We start from the raw sequence: 20,531 nt of genomic DNA on the forward strand, positions 1-20,531 counted from the left end.
TCTTCAATTTCATCCTGTGCCATCTATTGCGCTATCATATGGGAACTCACTGGCCTATCACTCCTCAACATTGACTGCATAAGAGTTTCCACAGTTTCCTGTTCATTTCCTTGCTGTCTCGCTTCAAGTGAACATTTATACTGGTTTCCTGTCCTGTGGAAGGTTCCAAAATATCTTCATATGGCACCTGACCAATTTCTTCCTGTTCCACTAATTTCCCCTTAATTTGGATATCCATTGCTCTACCCTGTTGTGGTGCTTTCTTAATTAGATGTTCTACAGTGAATCCTTTACTTTGTAGGCACTCCATAACCTCAGCTTCTATTTCGTTAACTTCTCCATTACTAATCTCCTTTTCTACTTTTCCTGTTTATCTTCTTATTTTTTGTATTGTAAAGTTGTCCTTGTCCAAATTCCTTTGTCTGTATTTCTCTCCAAATATCTTTGGTGCTGTTCTTTTTGTATTGGTTAGTTTTACTTACTCTTTTACATAAATATTGCACCATATTAAATCCCCTTTTCTTTCCCATGTCCATATTTCTTCTTCCGATGTCTCCTGATCTTCCTGCTTCCCCTTACTCTGGTGACTCACTCCATCATGCTGTGATGTAACCTGTGTTAGATCTTCTACACTAAATCCTTCACTTTGCAGGCACCCCATAACTTCAGTTTCTTATAGGGTCATAGGCGTTTACTAGGCTAATGATCACAAGGGCCTTTTTAAGCCTAGCCATGCATCCCAAATCTCTGACAAGTTCTGATACCCTTGATAAGTCTAAGTAGGGGTTTGGGAGATGAACCATTTACAGGTTACCTGTGCCCATTAGAGACATACATGCCAAACCAGGTATGAATTTCTATTTTCCCATCCAATTGTCCAGGTTGCACTTGAATTGGGTTAGGGAGGAACTCTGTTTCACATGGATGGGGAGCCTGCTCCATAGATGCAGTAGTCCTTGGAATACATACCTATCTCTCCAGCAGGACCTATTTATATCACAGACAAGGTTTAAGTCTTTAGAATGGTAATTCTGGTGCTGTTTGTTTTATGGATATGGAGGAGGTCCATCAGAGTGGGGTAATACCCTGTATGCCAGACATAGATTTCCCCTTTAAAAGCCTGTAGGAGACAGAATACAGGGATAGGGCCTTGATGTGGTCTATTATTTTAACTTCTATTTTACTAATTTCCCTTTCTACATTCCCTCTTTGTGATATTATTTATTTTTATTGTGAAAGTTTCCATATCCGGATGCCTGTATTTCTCTTTAAATATCTTTTGGGCTGCCTTCTTTATACTGATTAATTTGGCTTTTTCCTTTGCATAAATATTGCACAATATCAAATCTCTTTTCTTTCTCATGTCCATATTTCTTTTTATCATCATCATCATCATCATCTTCTTCTTTCGGCTGTTCCCATTAGGGGTCACCACAGCGGATCTTCTGTTTCCATTTCTTCCTGTCCTCTGCATCATGCTCTTTCACACCAACCGCCTGCATGTCCTCTCTCACCACATCCATAAACCTTATCTTAGGCCTTCCTCTTTTCCGCTTATCTGGCAGCTCCATCCTTAGCATCCTTTTCCCAATATACCCAGCATCCCTCCTCAGCATATGTCCAAACCAACGCAATCTCACCTCTCTTGCTTTGTCTCCAAACTGTCCAACCTGAGCTGACCCTCTAATATACTGATTCATAATCCTGTCCATCCTACTCACACCCAGTGCAAATCTTAACATCTTTAACTCTGCCACATCCAGCTCTGACTCCTGCCTTTTCGTCAATGCCACTGTCTCCAACCCATGTAACATAGCTGGTCTCACTATCCTCTTGTAGACCTTCCCTTTCACTATTACTGGTACCTGTCTATCACAAATCACTCCTGATACTCTTCTCCACCCATTTCACCCTGCCTGTACTCTCTTCTTCACCTCTCTTCCACACTCACCATTACTCTGAACTGCTGATCCCAAGTACTTAAACTCATTCACCTTTACCAACTCTACTCCCTGCATCCTCACCATTCCTCTACCCTCCCTCACATTTACACACATATATTCTGTTTTAGCCCTGCTGACCTTCATTCCTCTCCTCTCTAAAGCATATCTCCACCTCTCCAGGGTCTCCTCAACCTGGTCCCTACTCTCACTACATATCACAATGTCATCTGCAAACATCATAGTCCACTGGGCCTCCTGTCTGATCTCATCTGTCAACCTGTCCATCACTACTGCAAATAAGAAAGGGCTCAGAGCTAATCCTTGATGTAATCCCACCTCCAGCTTAGACGTATCTGTCACTCCCACCGTAGTCCTCCCCAATGTCACACTACCCTCGTACATATCCTGTACTAGTCTTACATAATTCTCTGCCACTCCCGACTTCCTCATACAATACCACAACTCCTCTCTAGGTACCCTGTCATATGCTTTCTCTAAGTCCACAAAGACACAATGCAACTCCTTCTGACCTTCCCTGTATTTCTCCAACAACACTCTCATTGCAAATATTGCATCTGTAGTGCTCTTTCCTGGCGTGAAACCATACTGTTGATCACTAATAATCACCTCCCTTCTTAACCTAGCTTCCACTACTCTTTCCCATAACTACAAGCTGTGACTGATCAATTTTATCCCTCTGTAGTTACTGCAGCTCTGCACATCACCCTTATTCTTAAAGATAGGTACCAAAACACTTTCTCTCCACTCCTCAGGCATCCTCTGACTTTCCAAAATTTCATTAAACAATCTGGTTAAAAATTCCACTGCCATTTCACCTAAGCACCTCCATGCTTCCACTGATTATGTCATCTGGGCCAACAGCCTTTCCATTCTTCGTCCTCTTCATAGCTGACCTTACTTCCTCCTTGCTAATCTGTTTCACTTCCTGATTCACTATCCCCACATCATCCAACCTTCTTTCTCTCTCATTCTCTTCATTCATCAGCCCTTCAAAGTACTCTTTCCATCTACTCAACACACTCTCCTCACTTGTGAGTATGTTTCCCTCGCTATCCTTTATCACCCTTACCTGCTGCACATCTTTCCCAGCTCTGTCCCTCTGTCTAGCGAATTGGTACAGGTCCTTTTCTCCCTCTTTAGTGTCCAATCTCTCATACAACTCTCCATATGCCTTATCCTTAGCCTTCACCACCTCTCTCTTTGCCATGCATCTCATCTCCTTATACTCATTTCTACTTTCTTCAGCTCTTTGGCAATCCCACTTCTTCTTCACCAGCCTCTTCCTCTGTATACTCTCCTGTACTTCCTCATTCCACCACCAGGTCTCCTTGTCCTTCTTCCTCTGTCCAGATGTCACACCAAACACCTTTCTAGCAGTCTCCCTTACTAGCTCTGCTGTAGTTTCCCAGCTATTTGGTAACTCTTCACTGCCTCACAGTGCCTGTCTAAACTCTTCCCTGAACTCCACCTCACAATCACCCTTTTTTAACTTCCACCATTTAATCATTGGCATTGCTTTCACACTTCTCCTCCTCTTCTTGATGACCAATGTCATCCTACAGACCACCAATCTATGCTGCTTAACTACACTTTCCCCTGTCACCACTTTACAGTCTCCAATCTCCTTCAGACTGACCCTCCTACATAGGATATAATCCACCTGAGTGCATCTTCCTCCACTCTTGTACGTCACCCTATGCTCCTCCCTCTTCTTAAAATGCGTATTCACCACAACCATGTCCATACTTTTCGCAAAATCCACAATCATCTGACATTCTGCATTCCTATCCTTAACACCATACCTACCCATCACTTCCTCATCCCCTCTGTTCACTTCACCAACATGCCCATCGAGGTCTGCTCCAATCACTAGTCTCTCACCCTTGGGTACACTCACCACCACGTCATCCAACTTACTCCAAAATTTTTCTTTCTCATCCATAGCACACCCAACTTGTGGAGCATATGCACTAACAACATTCATCATTACACCATCAATTTCAAGGCTTCATAAACATCACTCTATCAGACACTCTCTTCACCTCCAAAACACTCTTGGCATACTGTTCCTTTAGGATAACCCCTGCCCCATTTCTCCTGCCATCCACACCATGATAAAGCAATTTGAACCCGTCTCCTATACACCTGGCCTTACTTCCCTTCCATCTTGTCTCTTGCATGCACAATATATCAACCTTCCTTCTCTCCATATCAGCTAGCTCTCTCCCTATACCAGTCATACTGCCAACATTCAAAGTTCCTACCCTCACTACTACACTCCTAACCTTCCTCCTCTCTTCCTGCCTTTGGGCATGCCTTCCCCCTCCTCTTCTCTTTCGGCCAACAGTAGCCCAATTTCCGCCAGCACCCTGTTGGCTAACAGTACTGGTGGCGGTCGTTTTTAACCCGGGCCTCGACCGATCCATATTTCTTTTTATACTTTTCAAAAATTTCTAGGTTTTGCTGTTTATATTTTTGCACTTTCTCAGATGCTTCTTTTTCCAGACAGATCAAAGCTTCCTAATATTGATGCTGTAATGTAATGAGACGTGTCATCTAGAAATAAATTAACAAAAGTCAGGAAGATGTGATTGCCATCTAATTTGCAGTGTAATAGTAGTCTTAACCTACATTAATAATAGTAGTCTATATATTTATAGTAGCTGAAAGATGAAGTATCTTGTGAACAGTTTAGATGAACGTTGGTTGTAATGATAAAGACACTTGCTACTAGTATGCATGGTCTTTTCAGAATGCAAACTAATCTACTGGAGTGAAATTAGGGTATGCCATATGTGTTCTAGCCATTTATTTAGTTGTTGCTAGTAAATCTTATTGATGCCTGCATAAGAAAATTATATTTGGCAGTTACTGCAAATGATTTAGACCATGAGCTGTAAAGACATTGCTTTCCATAGCCTATAGTTTGATTACTTATGCCTACTGTGAGACTTGGAGCAAGTCATTTAACTGGGTTACCACTGAAAAGATTAACTTGGGGTCAGGTGGGCTCACTGAATTAACAAATATATCCTGATAAAATGAAATCACACTTGATATTTACATGAAATAATTCTGTTTTATTGCAGATGTTTCTTGAATTCATGCACCAGACTTGTAGTTCTACTGTGGTCAACAGTACTTTATAAAGTGAATTGTTTTGTCCATTATTAACTGTTGTAAGACCCGGTTTAGCATCAGACAGACAAGTTATATCAAATATTTTAAGCTAAATGAGGTTTAGGAAGAAACCAATTTGTCCAGGGACATATTTGGCTTAAGGGGGTTAGACGGAATTAAATGGGGGTGGGGGAGGGAGTTTGTTGGGGAACAGGGTTAAGATTAAGAAGTAAAGGTAGGTTTGATTCGATTCTGGGATGTAAGGGTTCATTTATTAATGGGACTTTAGAGGAAGTGAAGTAGATGTAGAGTGGGACTTAAGTGTTTTATATGAGTGTAACTGAGAAGAGGAATCGTATTTAGGTGTGATCTGCTAAAGGCAAGCTCTATGTCCAAGACATCTTTTAGGTATTCTGGAGAACAGGTAGGCCTTGTGTTAATATTGGTTGGATGGTGGTAGTAAATGGGTGGTTTGTACATGTATGTATACATTTTTTTTGTAGGGTTTCGGTTATATGGTCAGATAATTTTTTTTCTGTGGGATAGGAAGGGGATATTCATTGTTGTCATGGTTTTTTTTAGGGGAAGTTGGTTATTTACTTAGGTATGCCCTTAGCTTTTGTTTGACTCAGGGCTTTTCTTATTTTGAGGGTTGGTTGGCTTGTGTCATGGGGGAGCCGGTCCCCTTGGTTCATCTGCGGGTGTTCGTCCCTTTTGTTTCTTAGTGATTTCAGAGGTTGGTGTTTGATTTTGTTGCTTGTGTAAAGGGGGCAGTTCCCTTGTTTCATCTGCAGGTGTTTGTCCCTTTTTTTTTCATTGGTTTCAGTGGTTGTCATTTGGTTTTGTTGGTGGTAGGGTCCTAGGGGGTACATTGGTGGTAGGGTAATGGCAAACTGAAGGAACACTTTTGGTCATCCATTGTGCATGCTCAGTGTTACCTTAATGATCATGGAGGGAGGAGGTTGGTGGGCTTTTGCATTTGGGTTGCTGTTCCCAAACTTGGAGATTACTTTCTGCCTTCCCAGATGCTTGGTTTGAACATCTGTGGTTGAAATGAAAGGAAAGAAAAAAAAATGAATGAATCGAAAAGGGGAGATGATGCGAGGTGCATGCAGTGAGTTTCACTTATGGATCAGTGCTACTGTAACACCACATCAACCAACAAGTATTTCAAATAGGCAGAGTTTCAGTGTCCAGGTTTTGCCTCATATGTTGGCCTGTTTTCATGGTAGTATAGTGCTTGGACAGATCACTGGCACCTCATTGATAACTGCAGTTGGAGAACGGTGGTGGGAGTTTAGGTTTTCAAACTCTGTGCTCCTCAGAGGTTCATGCTGGTGCAGTACCTCCTGAGCTATTATTGTTCTACATTTGTCAGAGCAGGGGTTTAAGGTTGCCCCTATTTACATGCCTTTAGCTCCAGCATTGTTTTTGTTTGTTTTTTCCCCAGATATCTTGGTCTTGGAGGTCGGGGGGGGGTGCATAGTTTGGTTTGGCAGTGGTGGTGAAAGGGTAATAACAACCAAAAAAAAAAGAAGGATGATGGTGGCAAATTTGAACCCTATGCACTATTGTACATTAAATCCTGCTATTTAGATAGTCTTACAATGTAGTTTTCACTAGCCATAGAGTGGAATAAATGCTGAAATTACAGTTACTTGGGCTTTGAAGGCACTCATGAGTAAAGGACGCTCATCGCATATGCGAGGTTAGGCATTGACCATTGTGGGGAGAGGGCAGGGGTGGAGAGTTTGGAGGAGCTGTTGGCCAGAGTTTCGGGGGGAGGTCAGCCATATTCGCTTTGGGAGAGGTGCACAGTTTTAGTGGCTGTTTTTTAAAAAAAAAAAAAAAAAATAGAAATCCCTTCAGATTGTATTGCTGGGCTTAGTTTTGAAGAAGGGATACACATATTAATTTCAGGAGCCACTTTACAATGGGTCTAAGCTTGCAGGCTGAGTGAAGAATCGAGAGGAACTCAGTGGAGGGTGTGCAGTGCAGTGTTGTTTTTTTTCTCCACCCCTTGGGTTTTAAAGTCTTAATGTGTTTCTTTCTTTGTTGATGTTGGTGAATATGCAGGCTTTGTGGCAGATGAGTGCAGCCATTGTGTCGCAGGTGGAGGAGATGTTCTAGGAGGTGCCTGAGTCAGGGATGGCAGATGAACTAGGAGAATCCAGTTGGAAGAGATGATTTCTGGCAGCAAAGATGAGGTTGGTGGCTCAAGGGAAACAAGCACAGCAGGTAAGGTATGTTGTTGCAGTGGATCTTCAAGTTGATGGAGTGATGCAGGATGGAGCAACACGTAATGGCATGTTATTGGGAGGCCCACTTGGTAGGGCAGGTTTGAAGCATGTTGGGATTAATTTCAGGATAGCTGGGGACAAGGTGTCTCAGAAGCCAGATGAGGTTGTAGGTAATATGGAGATGTGCAGGAGCCTAATGAGTAGGATCAGGATAAGACAGTCAGTGGGGAGGATAGTGTAGTGTTGGTTATGGGGAGCACTGGGTCATCTGAGGGATGTGTGGAATTGGTGTCTGAAGTTGGGTTAGATTTTGGCAGGCGGCTGGTTGATTGGTTATCTACACAGGCTTTGGGGGATGAGGCAGGGGCAGTTTTTCTGAGCCCTCACATACAGTCCTCAGTTAAGGAGATGATTTGGAGTGGGTAGTATGTTGATCTCTTTGAATTAACTGATGTGGCAGAAATTCAACAACTGGTGGAATCCAAAACAGCTAATGGCAAAAACGTTTTGGTAGCCTTAGTGTCTTTGGAGAGGAGGAGAGTAGGTAGGTTGGGATCCAGGATGCGGGATAATTGGGTGGTAGGGTTTGTGTACTACATGACAGTTTGGCTGGTGAAGGATACTGCTTTGGCTTTACCACTCTTGGCCTACTTTCTTATGATTCAGGAAGCCCAGAGGTTGTGGTTAGGGAGAGCTTGGTTGTGGTATGACCAGAGGTTCTGAAAGTAGAAGGCAGTAGATCACTCCCTCCATTGGGAGGTTTGTAATACTGACATATGGCTAGCCACTATGATGGATAGGTTTGGAGTGGTTAGTGGGGGTGGAGGATAGGGAGAGAAAGGATGGGGGTATGTTGGGGTTTTAATGAAATATGTTGCTCATGGGTAGGGTAAAGGTTTTTACATGCTTGTTTAAAGTGTGAGGTGATGCACCAAGTGGTGCAGTGTGGTTGGCAGGAGGGTAATTTTGTGACTTTGGGATCTCTGCCCACTGAGGTGGGTGTCTTACCTTCTTCTTTTCAGGGGTTTCAGAATCTACAAGGTAGGGAGAAGTTTCAGGGGCTCTGGGGAGTGGTGTCCTTTCAGGGGGCAAGGGGATGTTCATGGGCTGCATTCTCCCTTTAGGGTGCATGTATCACAGTGAATGCTCCAGCAATTTCCTGATTTATCCCTTAAGTAATAAATAACTAATGGGATTTCCTGGGGTTTCTATTAAATTAAAGGTGTTGGGGTGGAGGAGTACTTTGTAAGAATATGCCATCTGTATGCTGGAAGGAGGATATCTTGAGTGGCTTGGTAGTGAAGGAAAGGCTGGCAGGTAGGTTGTTGGGACCTTTTGATAACCTCCCCTTTGGTAGTTTTAAGGTTTCACCACTGGGTCTGGTTTCTAAGAAGGTGGTTGGGGATTTCTGGTTGATTCATCATTTGTCTTACCCGGAAGGGAATTCCGTTAATGACTTTATCTCAGTGGAGGATGCTAAGGTTAGTTGTGCATCTTTGGATGATGCCATGAAGATTATTGGGGGGGGGGGGTTAAGGATCCGTGGTTGGTGAAGGTGGACATTGAATGTGCATTTTGCCTTTTGCTGGTATGGGAAGATGAGTGGCCTTTGTTAGGTGTGGTAGTTGGGAACAAGTTTCACTTTGACAGGGCTATGCCAATGGGATGCTCGATAGCCTCTGCTACTTTTGAGAAATTTAGCACTGTACTTCATTGGGTTTAGCAGCATTGGGTCAGCACAAAGAGGCAGTACATTACCTGGATGATTTCTTGATAGTAGGCGAGGGGTTTGGGGGAGCATTGGTAGACTTGCGAGAGTTTTTGAGATGTGTGAAGAGATGGGAGTCCCATTGGCTAGGCAGAAGATAGAAGGCCCAGTTAAGGCATTGGATTTTTGGGTTTACTATTAGATGCAGAACGGGGTTGCTTTGCTTGTCAGCAGACAAGATAGTCCATTTGAAGGAGAAGATTGGATGGATGGTGTGTAAAGATAAGGTGAGGATTAGGGAAGCTATGGAGCTTTTAGGACCTTTCAATTTTGCTTATTGGTCAGTTCATCTTTTTGTACCTTTTGTTGGTCAGTAATCTCTCAGATAATAGGGGGTACGATCAAATATCACTGGGGTTAGGTTTAGTAAGTTGGTGCAGGTGGTTCTGGCACTCTGGGTGTCCTTTTCGAAGCAGCTCAAAATTGTTTCATTTTGGCAGTCGAATTGAGTTGGGCAAGAACAATTGTAATTGTTTACAGATGTGGCTGGTGGTATCGGGATGGGTGTGTTTTTTTGGTGGGGAATGTTCTGCGGCTTGTTGGCTGGCAGATTGGATGGATGAGTGGAAAAGGGATGCTGACTTTTTGGAGTTAATGCCAATCTGTGTTGCATCAGCAGTTTGGCACAAGCAGCTGGGGGAAGAGGGTAATTTTCTATTGTGACAATTTGGTGGTGATGCGGGTTTCATAGGCAAAGACTGCAAGGTCTGAATTGCTATTGTTAGCTGTGCATAAGCTGGTCTTGCAGAGTTTTTAATAAATTTTTCTTTTACAGGTGTGTGTGTTGCAGGGGTTAAGGATGGGATTGCTGACAGTTTGCCTCAATTTCATTTTTCCAGGTTTCAGAAGTTGGTCTTGGGGGCAGCAGAAGAGCCGATGGAGTTTTGAGATGTGGTATGACATCTTGGGCTGACATAACCAGGCAGTTGGTGCAGCAATCATGGGCAGTGTCTACCAGAAGATCATATGGTAGGGCATTATTTGATTTTGATAAATGTATTTTACAGCTGCCTGAGGATGAAGTGGTTTGCTTGGAAGAACTATTATTGAGATACTTGTTCAGGCTTGGGGGCAAGGTAAAGTGGTGCAGTCAGTCAAGGTGGACCTGGCAGCAATTAGTATATTTGTGCAGGTGGCAGGGCTGCATAATTTCACAAAGTTCTGGATGCTGTGGTGGATGTTGAGACGATGGAGAAGAGTGTTGGTGTGAATATGGACAGGCGTTGGCTTTTGACAAGGCAGGTTTTGAATGTTTTATTGAAGGGTTTAGCTTTAGTGGTTGTTGATTCAATGGATTAGGTTTTGTGGGTAACTTTGTGTTTATGGATGTATTTTGGAGCATTCCAAGTGCCAGAACTGTTGGGCTCATTAGTTTGGAGATATGTCATGTTTTTCCAGTGACAGTGCACATTTGGTTATGTAGGTCTAAAATGGATCAGTTCTGGGAGGCCACTCAGATAGTTTTAGAGAAAGATAGGAGTGATGGCCTGTGTCCGGTGGTTTGGGCTGAGAGATTGATGTGATCTCATGTGAGGCACCCTTTGGATTTGGTTTTTTGGTTGAAGGGTGGTAAGCTGGTAACAGCTGATCAGTTTGTATATGTGATAAGAAGGGCTCTGCATTGTATGGATTTTCTGGGAAAGTTGTTTTCCTTGCATTGTTTTTGTATTGATAGGTTTCAGATTTGGCAAGGGAAGATAGATCCATTGAGGTAATCCAGAGAGTGGGGAGGTGGTCTTCAAATGCCTTTGTATGTTAAATTAGGTGATGGATTCAATTGACAATTAATATGTGCTTTTTCTTTTTTTTGTCTTTCAGGAAAGGAAATTGTCATCTTAGGACATTCATATATTCACTGGGTGGTGAAGAGGGCTGCAATTAGGATGGATGGAAGGCATTGGGTTTGCATTGATTGGGGTGGACAGTTAGCTGGCATGAGATTAGAGATATTAGATGGAATCAATTTATGGATGAATTAGCATTGATATGGTCATGGATGGGTCTTCCTCAAATGTTGCTGATACATTTGGCTGGTAATGATTTGGTAATAATTCCTAAGAAACAGTTCATAAGTTCATAGGTGTGTACTAGGCCTATGGCCCTGGGGCCTTTACAAGCCTAGCCCATAGAAGTGCCCTGGCATCATGCCACCCGATGTTAGTTCCCAGTTCCTCTATCAAGTAGAGCCACTGGAGTGATCCCCGGGGTGAACTTTCTATTTCCCATCCACCCATCAAGATTTATCTTGAAGACGGCCAGTAAGGTGCTCTGCTTGACATGTATGGTAAGTCTATTCCAGTGCATGGGCAGTCTCTGGGTTATGAACCTCTCTCTCCAGCATGTTCTGTTGATTATGGTAATGAGGTTGAGGTCTCTGGAGCGTGTGGTGCAGAGGGATTGGGATTTCTTCAGATGTAGCATTTCTAACAGAGCTGGGTCAGACATGGCTTTGTAGGTCAAGCAAAGATCACCTGTTTGTGGACGATATGAGACAGAGAATAGCTGGAGTTTTTTGAGTCTGTCCATGTAGGACATGTGTTTAAGGCCTAGGATCTTCTTCATGAGGTACTTTTGTGGCCTTTCCAGCTGTTGCATGTGTCTAGTGAGGTACATGCCAAATGGGGTATTATATTCAATGACTGGCCTAATGAGAGAAGAGTAGAGAGAGATGAAGATCTCTTTCTTCCTGGATGCAAAACCCTTGGCATTCAGATATGTCACACAGAAGGACTTTCTAACCACGGTGGCAATGTGGTGGTCAAAGGTGAGGTTGCTGTCAACCCATGTCTCCAGATCTCTTATAATGCCTTCAGTGTTCAGTGGGCTCCCATCAATGTGTTAATTAGTGGGAACTGAGTTTTTCCCAAAGAGGATGACGACACATTTTTTGGCATTAAGCTTAAGGCCATGGTTTTGACAACTGTCATTGGTCTCAGTGAGGCCTTTCTGTAGGATGTCTGTATCACTTGGGGAGTTAATAATGGCTCCCAGCTTGCAGTCATCTGTGAACTTGGTCAGCCAGAGTCCCTCCATGTTGGCCTGAACTTCTGAGAAGTAAATGCCAAACAGGAGAGGACCCGTGACTGATCCCTGTAGGACTCCACTCATGACTGTTCAGCAGTCTGACTTGGAGTCTGCTACTTTCACACTGTGTGTTCTATCTGTGAGCCAATTTGCAACCCACCTAGTGATATAGGGGTTGATGCCTAGTTTGGTGAGTTTATCAATAATTCCTAAGTGGGGAATGGTATCAAATGCCTTGGCCAGATCAAGGTAGACTATATGAACTGCCTTGCCGTCATCCACAGCTCTGGTGACTGACTCAAAGAAGTTAACCAGGTTGAGCAGGCATGAACTACCTTTCACAAAACCAAATTGCATGGGATCTAGAGTTTGGAGATTCCCTATATCTTTGCTAATTAGGTCCATGAGGATGCGCTCCGTACCTTTACATATCAGACTCGTCAGGCTAATGTTGCGATAATTCCTAGGGTCTGTAGTCACTCCCCCTTTATAGAGAGGGATGAATGTAGCAGTGTGCCATTCATAGGGACAAAGCCTGAGGCGATTCTGTGATTGGAGGCCTCCGAAGAGGGGAAGGCTTGTCCCACTTCTTTTCCCTCTCTTGGTATTAGGTGGTGATGCAAGGAGTTTGGGGGATGAAAATGAATGGTAGAACTCTGCTTTGATTAATAAAAATAAATGAGCAGAGGTATGGATGCTGTTTATTCAGGCAGGGTGAGCAGGGTATCCTGCTCAGATGTAAGTTACAAGGATTTTACACATTGTGGTTACAAGGTTATTTGTGTTATGATTAACATTTGAAATGATGCAGTAAAGTAAAGTTGGAAATTAATGAAGGTCATCAAATGTCATTTTGATGTAATGTGTTTTATTGAAGGGGACCGGGACAAAAACATTCCAGAATGTAGAACTGTAAGTATACAATGTACATCATCTAACACATTGGAAATAGTAGCCTAGAGAGGAACACTCTGTAATTAGACATAATAAATAAACTAGTCTGTAGCTAGAGCAGCTCACAGACAGATGGAGAAATTACAAAAAAAAAAAAAACGTATTTTGCAGCAATCTTAATAATGTTTTACATTTTATTTATTTAAAAGGTAGGTGATTTTGATCTCTGGAGCACATTTTCAGTCATAACTTAGTTACAGTACAATTTAAAAGTGCACAAATTGAAAACAAAAGAACAGCAAATATTGTAGCATGAAAATGCATATAATGCGATACAATATATTGAATTATATGCAAAAAGGAGTAAAATATTATGTACAACAGAATACTTTATACTGCTGAATACAAAATGATCTAGAAGGTAATCTTGCTAGTAGTTAAAGTAAAAAAATCATATTGCTCAATAAAAAATTATCTAGAAAGCAGTCATTCAGGGTGATATAAGTAACTCACAAGTTGTGACTCTTACATTAAAAATGCAATGCATTTGCATTTACTTTATTGGTGTAAGTGCATTTTCTGCTGTTTGGCTAAAGAGTAAAATTCAGGAAGCTTAAAAAAAATTCTGAGCAGTTTTAGGACTAAGTGATATAAGGCCATTTTGATACAAGCCAGTGAAAACAGTGTATGCACACATTTTTGTCATTCTCCAGCAAATTCCTGCTTGTGCTTTATGACTGCTGCTTACTATTTCAATGTTGTAAAAAGTGCATTTAAAATACTGTTTCTCCTACTTTATTCACATAGTTACTTATCTGTATTCTACAGGCAGGCCCTCTGGAATTGCAATTTAACTGTGGCTTCCAAACAGGCTTTGTGATTCATGAATGGAAAACAGCAACAGTCATCCCTCTGCACAAAGATGGGCCATCTACATCATGCAAATGATCAATAATAATATAGTAAACCTCCAGACACTGGACCCATCCCAGTTTGGTTTTGTCAAGATCAGGTCACGCCTACTCAATCTGGTGGACTTCTTTGAGAAGGTCACCAAAGCAATGGATGAAAACAAAATGGTTCACACTCCCTACTTTGACCTTGCTAAGGTATTTGACACAATACCCCACTCAAGTATTGTTGACAAAATCAAGAGGTTTGGTACAAACCCGTATGTCATCCTGTGGATAGCCAACAGGCTCACAGGCAGGACCCAGAAGTTAGACTTGGAGAGTCCATCTCTACAAATAGGCCAGTTGCAAGTGGTGTTCCTCAGGGATCAGTCCATGGACTGCTCCTTTTTGGCATTTACTTGTCTGAAGTCAAGGCCAATGTTAGTGGTCTCTGGCTGACTAAATTTGCAGATGATTGGCAATTAGAAGCTGTCATTGAATCCCACACCAACACAAATGTTCTCCATGAAGAGCTAACACAGAGAAAGAACTGCTGTCAGAGCCATGGACTAAAACTAAATCCCAAGAAATCCATAATAGTATCCTATGGGAAGTCATCTATCCCAGTAACTGTCATATTGACAACACACCCCTTAGAGCTGACCTAGTAGTTAGAGAATTAGGGACACTGATAGACAGTAATCTAGCCTTTGACAATCACTTGTCTAAAGTAGTGAGAAAATAATTCTGTGTTGCTCAACTTATAAACAAAGGTATGGCATCTACATCCAAGGAAGTCATTGTTCCAATGTATTCAGTATTCATCAGACCTATCATTGAGTACAATTCCCTGTTTGGTATGTACCTAACCAGGCATATCCAACAATTGGAAAGTCCACAGAGGTTCCTCACTAAAAGAATACAGGGCATAAGTAAATTGTCTTATGCAGACCGCCTCAAGGCCCTACCCTTTTATTCTGTCTTCTACAGACTGTTCAGGGGAGCTCTATGCATGGCACACAGGGTGCTGTCAGACTTCATTTTTATGGACCTCCTGTGTATTCACAAAACAAACAGCACTAGAATTACCCATTGTAAAGACTTAAAACTAGCCTGTAATATAAATAGGACCTGCTGGAGAGACAGCTATGTATCCCAGACACTACCCCTTCACTGGAACAGGCTATCCATCCAGGTGAAGCTAAGTTCCTCCCTAACTCAATTAAAGTGTAACTTGGATAGTTGGATGGGGAACAGGAAATTCATCCCTGGTTTGGATGGGGAGCAGGAAATTCATCCCTATCTCTCTAATAGAAACAGGCAACCTGTAAATGGTTCATCTCCCAGGCCCCTGCTTACACTATTCAAGGGTACCAGAACTTGTCAGAGATTTGGGATGCACGGCTAGACTTAAAATGGCCCTTGTGGTCATTAGCCTAGTCAACACTTATGAACCTAAATGCTGTGAAAATATTCTTCCTCTGTCAAACATACACACACACAGCCATACACACAGACACATAGACGTAAAAGCACACACACGCACACACACACACACACACACACACACACACACACACACACACACACACACACACACACACACACACACACACACACACACACACACACACAGACACACACAGCTCAGCTGCTGTATAATTCAGTCCCTGTCTAAGATAGAGACAAGGATAAAGAGAGAATACAGTGTTCAACACTAACATTCCACAGAGAGATAATTAGTAATGTGTCAGTTCCAGAAGTTAAACAAAGAAGGAGGAAAGTAGTTTTTAGTACAGCTGAGATTATACTGCTAGAGAAGATATGCAAGACTACAACTCTGACAAAGTGCAAAATATATATTTTCTCTACTTTTCAAGTATATCTAAAGAACACTGCTTTTAGTAGAAGGAAGAGGCAGTGCTTATTAACTGTGCTTTCCGTAGACAGCACTTCACAAATCTCCTGTACCTGACATATAACACCATATACATAAGCATAGTGTGCAGCCCCATGCAAGGGGTTTTCACTATATATTCTCAATGTGAATGGAATTTGCTATAATTCATTCACCTTAATGGTAACATAAGTAGATCACATGGCACACGTAGCATAACTACTCCAGGTAAGGAATGTATCCAATATGTACATACTGCATCTGTCATTTAACTATAGTTCCAGGTAAGGTATGTATGCAGTATGCACATACTGCATCTGTCGTTTAACTATAGTTCCAGATAAGGTATGTATCCAATATGTACATACTGCATCTGTCGTTTAACTGCAGTTCCAGGTAAGGTATGTATGCAGTATGTACATACTGCATCTGTTGTTTAACTGTAGTTCTAGGTAAGGTATGTATGCAGTATGTACATACTGCATCTGTCTTTTAACTGTAGTTCCAGGTAAGGTATGTATGCAGTATGTACATACTGCATCTGTCGTTTAACTGTAGTTCCAGGCAAGGTATGTATGCAGTATGTACATACTGCATCTAACTGTAGTTCCAGGTAAGGTATGTATGCAATATGTACATACTGCATCTATCGTATAACTGTAGTTCCAGGCAAGGTATGTATGCAGTATGTTCATACTGCATCTGTCTTTTAACTGTAGTTCCAGGTAAGGTATGTATGCAGTATGTACATACTGCATCTGTCGTTTAACTGTAGTTCCAGGTAAGGTATGTATGCAGTATGTACTTACTGCATCTGTCATTTAACTGTAGTTCCAGGTAAGGTATGTATGCAGTATGTACATACTGCATCTGTCGTTTAACTGTAGTTCCAGGTAAGGTATGTATGCAGTATGTACATACTGCATCTGTCGTTTAACTGTAGTTCAAGGTAAGGTATGCATGCAGTATGTACATACTGCATCTGTCTTTTAACTGTAGTTCCAGGTAAGGTATGTATCCAATATGTACATACTGCATCTGTCGTTTAACTGTAGTTCCAGGTAAGGTATGTATGCAGTATGTACATACTGCATCTAACTGTAGTTCCAGGTAAGGTATGTAGGCAGTATGTATATACTGCATCTGTCGTTTAACTGTAGTTCCAGGTAAGGTATGTATGCAGTATGTACATACTGCATCTGTCGTTTAACTGTAGTTCCAGGTAAGGTATGTATGCAGTATGTACATACTGCATCTGTCATTTAACTGTAGTTCCAGGTAAGGTATGTATGCAGTATGTACATACTGCATCTGTCGTTTAACTGTAGTTCCAGGTAAGGTATGTAGGCAGTATGTACATACTGCATCTGTCTTTTAACTGTAGTTCCAGGTAAGGTATGTATCCAATATGTACATACTGCATCTGTCGTTTAACTGTAGTTCCAGGTAAGGTATGTATGCAGTATGTACATACTGCATCTGTCGTTTAACTGTAGTTCCAGGTAAGGTATGTATGCAGTATGTACATACTGCATCTGTCTTTTAACTGTAGTTCCAGGTAAGGTATGTATCCAATATGTACATACTGCATCTGTCGTTTAACTGTAGTTCCAGGTAAGGTATGTATGCAGTATGTACATACTGCATCTGTCGTTTAACTGTAGTTCCAGGTAAGGTATGTATGCAGTATGTACATACTGCATCTGTCTTTTAACTGTAGTTCCAGGTAAGGTATGTATCCAATATGTACATACTGCATCTGTCGTTTAACTGTAGTTCCAGGTAAGGTATGTATGCAGTATGTACATACTGCATCTGTCGTTTAACTGTAGTTCCAGGTAAGGTATGTATGCAGTATGTACATACTGCATCTGTCGTTTAACTGTAGTTCCAGGTAAGGTATGTATTCAATATGTACATACTGCATCTGTCATTTAACTGTAGTTCCAGGTAAGGTATGTATGCAGTATGTACATACTGCATCTGTCGTTTAACTGTAGTTCCAGGTAAGGTATGTATGCAGTATGTACATACTGCATCTGTCTTTTAACTGTAGTTCCAGGTAAGGTATGTATGCAGTATGTATATACTGCATCTGTCGTTTAACTGTAGTTCCAGGTAAGGTATGTATGCAGTATGTACATACTGCATCTGTCTTTTAACTGTAGTTCCAGGTAAGGTATGTATCCAATATGTACATACTGCATCTGTAGTTTAACTGCAGTTCCAGGTAAGGTATGCATGCAGTATGTACATACTGCATCTGTCGTTTAACTGTAGTTCCAGGCAAGGTATGTAGGCAGTATGTACATACTGCATCTGTCTTTTAACTGTAGTTCCAGGTAAGGTATGTATCCAATATGTACATACTGCATCTGTCGTTTAACTGTAGTTCCAGGTAAGGTATGTATGCAGTATGTATATACTGCATCTGTCGTTTAACTGTAGTTCCAGGTAAGGTATGTATGCAGTATGTACATACTGCATCTGTTGTTTAACTGTAGTTCCAGGTAAGGTATGTATTCAATATGTACATACTGCATCTGTCATTTAACTGTAGTTCCAGGTAAGGTATGTATGCAGTATGTACATACTGCATCTGTCGTTTAACTGTAGTTCCAGGTAAGGTATGTATGCAGTATGTACATACTGCATCTGTTGTTTAACTGTAGTTCCAGGTAAGGTATGTATGCAGTATGTACATATGCATCTGTCGTTTAACTGTAGTTCCAGGTAAGGTATGTATGCAGTATGTACATACTGCATCTAACTGTAGTTCCAGGTAAGGTATGTATGCAGTATGTACATACTGCATCTGTCGTTTAACTGTAGTTCCAGGTAAGGTATGTATGCAGTATGTACATACTGCATCTGTCGTTTAACTGTAGTTCCAGGTAAGGTATGTATGCAGTATGTACATACTGCATCTGTCTTTTAACTGTAGTTCCAGGTAAGGTATGTATGCAGTATGTACATACTGCATCTGTCGTTTAACTGTAGTTCCAGGTAAGGTATGTATGCAGTATGTACATACTGCATCTGTCGTTTAACTGTAGTTCCAGGTAAGGTATGTATGCAGTATGTACATACTGCATCTGTCGTTTAACTGTAGTTCCAGGTAAGGTATGTATGCAGTATGTACATACTGCATCTGTCGTTTAACTGTAATTCCAGGTATGGTATGTATGCAGTATGTACATACTGCATCTCTCATTTAACTGTAGTACTTCAGGCTTCTGCAATGTTGCTGCTATTCTACTTTTTGTTCAAAACTTAGTGTTACATAATATGTATGTGCATTACACTCTTTTCACTTACTGTTCTTGCTTTAGTCTATATAGACATATAGACAGTCTACTTGGCTGTCTGTAGGTCTTGCCAGGCTTTCTATGTAGGCAAGACCGAAAGACAGCTTAAGAGACGTATATATGAACATTATTATGAGATCCAGAAGCAAAGTAGTACAAACGCACTTTACAAGCACACATTGGTGTGCCAATCAACCTTTTTCATGTTTTATGTTTTGGAATCCGTAGCAAAAAATTCTAGGGGAGGACATTGGCAAGCTAGACTGGCACATAGGGAGACATGTTGGCAGATATTGTTAGCCTCAAATAAGGCTCCAGGTCTAAATGACCTTATTTCCATTATGCCCTACTTGAAGCTTAGAGCAGAAATGCTGTGATTAAATACAAGAAGCCTCAAATGCACTGGTGTATTTAAATAAATAAAATAAAATTATATAAAATTTATTAATTATTTATTTAACATTGTGTATATAATATCATTGTGATCAAATTAAATACAATGTAAAAATATATTTTACTTCAACAGAAAAATTTTTTATATGTTTTTTATGTTTTTATATTTAATATTCACCTGTAATTAATTGTTTTATGCACTATTTAAATTCATTATATTGTGTAATACAATATGTTTGAAATAATTTTATGCTACAGCAATTCATGAAATTTACTTATTTTCCTTTAAGACTTTATAGGGAATCAATTAACATATTAATTCATTAACCATTGTATATAAAATACCAGGGTATGCTCATTGTTTGTGATTGCATTCTGAGGAAGTTGCATGGGCAACGAAAACGTATTTTTTCTGTGAGACGTTAAATAAATATTTGTGCTAATCCGTGCTTGGACCTGGAATTGTTTAGTGGTTGTGCCTTATAGTGCCTTGGCGTACTCCTTGTGGACGTTTCCTTCTTGTTGCTGCCTTTTTTCTGGAGGTCTATATAGACATACAGACATCATTCCATTGCATTTGCTATCAAAGGAGTAATACTCCTCCTGTGCTCTTCCGTGAGCTTACTGAAAAGACTTCTGTAGTATCTTACCTTCTTTTTGTAAATCATCATCATCATCAACTCCCTTTTTCCCATTTTCTACATGGAGTTGGGGTGTCACATATACTGTCCCCATTGCTACTATCCTGCCTTCTTCAACAGTCATGCCTGACTGTTACAGACTTTCTTTCACATAGTCAATCCATCTCTGTTAAATGCCCTTGTTTCCAGATACTTGAAGCTGTTAACCTGTTTCACTATTTCCCCTTCTATTTCAATTTTCAGTTTCTTCTGATGTCTATTTGCTGCCATTACAACTATCCTATCTGTATTCAGTTTCATCCCATGTTCCTTCAGTTTTGCATTCCATTTTCCTACGATTTTCTGTAGTTCTTGTTCAGTGTCTGCCAGTAAAGCCACATTGTCTGGTA

Source organism: Protopterus annectens, chromosome 4.part0 (assembly GCF_019279795.1).
Source record: "Protopterus annectens isolate FY-2018-M chromosome 4.part0, PAN1.0, whole genome shotgun sequence".
In the NCBI taxonomy this organism is placed as follows: Eukaryota; Metazoa; Chordata; order Ceratodontiformes; family Protopteridae; genus Protopterus; species Protopterus annectens.